The following is a 6,579-nucleotide window of genomic DNA, read 5'->3' as shown; positions in this document are numbered from 1 at the left end:
TTGCACAAGAACACAGCAAGAAACGTAGTTGTACTTCATTGCACAAATGATCAGCTCTGGTGCATAATGGGCTGCATTCATTGCTCTTGCCAGCAGGTGCAATTCCCACTGCAGACAATAACATTTGCCTATTTATGTCAAGCCCTGATTACTGTATTGTATGTAAAACAGGTCTTTCTTGCAAGCAAAACAAGGGGGGGGGGATCAGCTGTGACTCATCCAAGTCAGCAGTGTGATACCAGCCTGAAGGAGCCGTGCTGGGCTGGACACCAGCTGGCTGCTGCGTCGTGCAACAGCAGGCAACGCTCCCCTCTCCAGCAGGCGTGAGCTTGGCCTCCTGGTCGTCCTTTTTCTTGGAGAGGGGAGAGAGGCAAGAACTCACAGCTCAGGCTGGGCGCCGTCACGGCCCTCAAACCATTATGCTGTCAAAACGCATCCATGGGGAACAGAAATACCGACGGTGGTGTAGGCTGAACGCGTTCCCCAGCAGACACAGTCCTGTGCTCCTCCGCTAACACGTCCCCTCCACCTCTTCAACAAGGACGCGGGGAAAGCTGGCAGCAAGCACACGGGTGACCTACACAGGAGCCCGGCTGTGCCTGGAGCCACGCCAGCAGGCAGCCTGGGAGGAACAGGCTTTTCTCGCTGCCAGCAGCAGGCTCCGGTGGTCGGCAAATTTGTTTTCCAGTTGTCGCCTGTCCTCAGGCTTTCCCCAAGGACAAGGCTGGGCTACAGCTATCCGTTGTCCCGGTGCTTTTTGGGCTTGGGTCAGGCAGGTTTACAACCTGCTCTTGTTGGGGATGCATCCTCGCAGAGCACACCCTGCCACCGCACCCATGAGAGCTGGGGCCAACCACACTTCCTACAAGCGGAGGGGAAGGAAGGTGGCCGCTAGCGCTGCAGCGGAGCCAGTGCTGTCACGCACAGCTGCTTGCCTCACAGTGCCCAGTCGGAGGCAGAGAGGCTTCTTTTTTTGGGTGCTAGCACCTACCAGCAAGTCGCTGGGCCCAGCTGCTGACAGGCAGCAGACCGCCAGACCTGCATCGGAGAGCAGGATTCATGCTTTTGCAGCCCTGCTCAGAGACCCTTCTCCCCCCAGCTCTAGGACTTTCTCCTCCCCTAAGCATGGTGAAGATTGAGTTTCCTTTCACTGCTGAACCTCCACCTGGCCTATTCCTGGTGCCCTTTTCCTCCTAACTCCATCCCTCTGATAGACACAACTGGCCCACCTCCCTCTCTTCTCCCCTCCATCGTCACCAGCTCCTCGCTGCCGTCTCTCCAGGCAGGAGCTGAAGCAGCTGATGATGACTTTCTTGCTCAGCACAGCAACTGCAATCGCCCCCCAGGCTTCACCCATGTTCCTGCTCGGCCAAGCCTGCCTGGCCCCACCTCTGGCACCTAATGACCATCCATTACCTGCTGACACACAAAGCCTTTTCAGCCCTGCTTCTCTCCACTTTGCCCTACCTCTAATTCCAACTTTGGCCAACGCACCCGTCTGCCTCCAACCTATTGCCTCAAGCAGGCACAGGCCAAGCATTTTCCTCCTTCAGCTGTCCCCTAAAGAAAATCTACCACTTGGAACAGGGGATTAAAGCTAACATGGCCCCTAGGAGCTTACTGGCACAAGGTACCTACCACCTCTTTAAAGCCCAAACAGGGAAAAACAGAAAGATGAAATATTGATGTAAGGGGTTAAAGCAGTTTATTCACAAGCAGTCGCATAGGAAAGCAGTGAAGGGATATTTCACAACCCAAAGGAGAGGAGAGCGTCTCTCTCCAGCACTGCAACCTGTCTCACAGCACACGGTCTCCAAGCCAAGAGTGGCCTTGCGCAGCCAGCTCTCAGCATCACGACTGCAGGCAGGTGCCTGCTGCGCTATCGGTCCCCGCTTGTGCTACCAGAAGTACCCACTGATTATACACAAAGGTGCAGCCTGGGTTAGAACAGATAAACTGGTCTGAGCATGGGATCTACCTGACAAGCAGCTTGGACAAGAGCGATCCCTTGAGCATGTTCCAAATACACCAAGGAAGCACCACAGCAAGGCTGGGAGATGGGCGAGCTGGCTACACCAGGCTGGGTCAGATGCTTGCAAAAGCCCGAGCAGCCGTCACGCTCGCCTTAGCCCAGCCTGCCTCCTAAAAACACATCGCTCACCAGCAGCGCCGCAGCCGACAGTCAGCTGTACGCTGCACCAGGGACAAGCAGGCAAAAAACCCCGAGGAAAACACTCCACTGAAGATCAATGCAAGCTCCAAAATGCTGACCATAGACCAGGGCAAGTCTGAAACCAGAAAATGCTTTATTGGAAAGGTACAAAAAAACCAGTCACTGCAGCTAAATTTACAGCAATAAATTACGTTGTGGCTGTCAAGAGAAAGTAATGGACACATACACAGGGCTATCCGCCTTACAAACAGGAATCCACATTGCTTGGTATATCAATAATTTATTTTATAATAAAAAAGCAGCACAAAAATAAATATTGAAATGAAATTACTGAGTAACCACAGAGGATAGAATGAGCTTGTGATAAAAAACAACTTAAAACAGAAGACTTCTATCATTAAAAAAATGAAAGCAAGTATCCACCATCTACGGAAACACCCCAGCAGACTGAAATACAGACGAAGGAAAACAAATCCACTTTACAAAAGTTTTTTGTTTTTGTTTTGTTTTTTTTTTTAAATAAAAACAATCATGACAATGAAGTTTAAATGATTCGAGAGAGAAAAAAAAAATGCCACCTTCTCCTCCTCCCCGGGTCTGAGCCGTCCAGTAGCCTGACCGCTTCGCACTCCTGTGGCATCACGCCCAGCCCTGCCACAGCTCACCTCCGCACCGCCTCACCCGCCAGCACCTCGTCCCCTCCCCGGCTGTCCCCAGAGCTGCGGTGTCACCCAGGTCTCTAAGCTTGCGCTTTGCGGTCTCCTCCAGCAGACGGTAGAGTTGGGCAAGAGCAGAGACGCTGACTTGCTTCAAAGGGATCTGGAGCTGCCCTGGAGGGAAAGGTTCCCCACTCCCAATAGAGAGCACAGCAAACACATCTACAAGAACAGAGATGTCCCTCCCGGTCCCTGCCCAACGCTTTCATCTTCTCCTGCCTCCCACCCAGCCCGCGGTTCCCTCGTCACACTGCGGATGGGGAGCAACCAAAGAAAGGCCAGGCCCAGGGGAGAGGATCCCAGCACTCAAATCCAGAGCCCCTGCTCCTCAGTGGGGCCGGGGGGGACAAATTAAGAGGGGCAGAGAAGGGAGCCCCGGCATCCAAACTACTGCAAAGAGACAAGCAAGAGGTACAGCTGCAGGGGAGCGCTGCTGAGCTGCCCGGGGAACTCTGCAGGCAGCAGCCAGCTCCCCACACAGCGCTTGCCCTGGGTGTCAGGCTTGCAAGTGCAGGACGGAGAGAAAAACAAAACAAAACAAAACAACAACAGAAACAAACCAAACCCCAGAGGAATGCAATGCGACAACCCCAAGCTGGAGGGCCCTCCAGGGCGGAGGGTGGAGGAGCTGGGTCTCCAACGCGGTCAACAGCTTTCGGGTCATTCCTCCCTCCACATTACCTTGCAATTCTGAACCCTCTGTGGAAGTTTAGCCAGGACATTTCATTCCCCTCCAGGTCACCACCCAGGGAGCCCTGGACTGGCAATTTCTTTTAATAAAGATTTACAGTATCAAACTTGGAAAAAAAATTATTTTTTTTTTTTTACGAAAAATCTGTACGATAAAATGTATATAATTATATATTTATATATATATTTCTCTCTCTTTAAATATTTCCACGTGGTCCTTATGGATATCCAATATGGATTACCTACCATGGCTATGGTATCAACAGCTTTAACAACACCCAGGCCTCTTGTTCTTTATCGAGTGACCAGAGATTTAAGTGCCTACCAGCACTAAACTAGCAATCACTTGGACAAGCCTTTGGCACCCTTCCAAGAACTGGAAAAAAAGGAATACTTGGCCGCAAGGGAAGTGCCACATAAAGATATGTTTCTCAACTCATTCCAACAGCAAGAAGACCCCACGGAACAAAGTTTGACCTCCGTCCCCCTCGGTGCAACTGGTCTGATTTCCCCAGTGGTGGGGTCAAGGGCAGCCAGAGGGTGTTCCTATCTAGCCAGGAATGTTATGGAGCTCTGGAGCTGTTTTAAAGACTGGAAGCATTTGGGCATTTTCAAGTCAACTGGCCTTTTTCATTAAAGTTTTCATTTAAAGCCCCAACAGTGCCAGGAGTCTCCATTTTGCCTGTTTTTGGAGGCACCTGTAAGGTCTGGGAAAGTTTCCAATGTCTGTGAGCTGGAGAACATGAGAGGACCAGGAAATGACAGTAACATCTTTCTCTTCCTCAGCTTCTGCTGTGGGAGTCAATAACTGGTACTGATACACAGGACATCGATCTGCCTGTTTGGAGATAGGGAGGGAGTGGAGGAGAAATGAGGTAACGCTAAGTGTCATCCAAACTCTACGTGTTGGAAAATCACTTGAAGGAAACTCCCTGCTCCCCTCCATAACACGTGGATCTGGCAGGGGTAACGAGCCTTCAGGAAGCATTTCACTTACACCCTTTCTGGCTCAGTAAGGTCACGGATGTCGATGTTGAGGACTGAATGAGAACCAAGTCTGAGGTTTCTCTTTTCATTAACCTATTTCACAAAGGACCCTCCTGGGATATCCAGAGACTCCGATGACAAGGTGAGAAAAAAAGAAAGAAAAAGCAAGCTAACAACTTCTTCCAAAGACAAGTAGGGCTTCACTAAATTTCTACAAACTTACTGCCATTCAAGGCAAGACAAAGCCTCAAACAACAAATTATACTGTGTGTCAGATGCCAGTTCACTGCCCCCTTTGCAACAACAGTAGCACTTGATTATTCTCTTTCAGTCCAAAACACTCGTGAATTCTCTGTGATCTTTGTTTTCCATTCTGGAGCCCAAATCCTCTAAGCTCTTCTCCTCATCTTAAACTTCAGCAATCTCATTCTCTTCTCACCTGCATGACAACAGGCATCGTCCATTCCACAAGTCTCTGACCTGCCCTGCAAAACTCACAGTCCCTTTTCTTTCCTACTTCAAAAAGAAAAAACAACAACAACAAAACACACAAACACCAACATAGCTATTTTTTTTTTTTTTTTTTATACAGTGACCTGGAAACATTCATCTTTTCAGCACTGCTGCGCAACAGCAGAAATCTCTCCTTTTGGCTTCCCACCTCCTGCCCACTGCTGAGCCAGAAATCCCTCTCCCAAACCACTGCTCAAAGCCATACAAACGACTTCTCGATCCCAACTCTTCCGTCTCCTACACACACCCCGATATTCCATCCTGCCCTCCATGTGTCTCTCGGGATAATTCACCCATTCCCAAGAGAAAGTGTCAAGTTTCAGGGTCACATTCACACAGGTTGTCTGAACACTGAGGGTTGTTCACTGTACTCTTTGGATCCCAACTTCAGCGCCTGACATGCTATGGAGAGGAAAAGACTCTTCCAGCTCCCATCCGACCTCCCCATAAGCCCTTCTCTGGTCATCAAAGACTGGTGAGCCCAGCTCTCCGGCTGGGATGTTCATTGCTAACCTACCAATGCTTCTGTCAAAGAGGAGGCTCTATAACTTCTCTCCTCCCGTCTGAACGCTATTGCCCTCTAGTTACACTTCAGTGCTTTAAAAACGTCTTTCCAAAATACTCTGCACAAACCCCTTCTCATAGTGCTGATCCCAGCAGAACTGTCCCACCTTCTCGCAGCCAGTTCTGCCTCCACCTGGTAATACTCGCAGCATTTTTCTTCCTCGCCTCCCCTTCTCCTCCCCATCACACAGCTCTTCACAGCATTTACTGTGCTTCCTTCCCTTAAGCTTCAGGGAATCCAGAAAAAAAAAGCCGCTACTTCAAGACTGCGGATCATTTGGAAGAAATAAACTGCATAAATATACCCAATTCACAGACACACCTTAGGGAAGGAGCTATCGGGAAGCTTGGGCTTGGAATAAAGGAGGCTGCAATGTAGTTTTTATAGGCCACACAGGTAATGGGGCATATTAAAATATGTAAAATACATATTTTTCCATATTTTAACAGCATGGATTGAAAACAAAAGGTTATTTCTAATGGGTGTGGTCAGACCCAAGCATTAGTCTCCATCATCCTCCCACTCCCATCCACTCATAGCAGGATGAAGTCTAATCCAAAAAGCCTATATCCCTGCCCTCATAATATCAGATGGAAGTGGGGAAGGTAGGGGAGACCCTTCTTACAGGGAGTAGGATGCCACTAAAGGAAACTCTTTTTTCCATACATTCATCTCACATGATGATTTCTATGGTCCACCTGTTTCCTGGCTCTTGAGCATCATTCAACGAAGACTCCGGAGACTCCTCAGATATCTTCTCCCAGCTGGAAAGCTGCCCACAGCTGAGAAGGGTTTGGGGAGGCAGGGGGAAAGGAGGAAGCAGATCTTGCAACTTGTACTGCATACAGAGCTCAAATCCTGGACACGAGAGGTTGATGGAGCCACCGAGTCCAGATAGAAGCAGCCAGTTAAGTTCCCTTTGTAGGTTTGGGGTT

The sequence above is a fragment of the Aptenodytes forsteri genome, unplaced genomic scaffold, assembly GCF_000699145.1.
Source record: "Aptenodytes forsteri isolate BGI_AS27 unplaced genomic scaffold, ASM69914v1 Scaffold55, whole genome shotgun sequence".
In the NCBI taxonomy this organism is placed as follows: Eukaryota; Metazoa; Chordata; class Aves; order Sphenisciformes; family Spheniscidae; genus Aptenodytes; species Aptenodytes forsteri.
The sequence above is the reverse complement of the archived record's forward strand: the minus strand, read 5'-3'. Positions refer to the sequence as shown.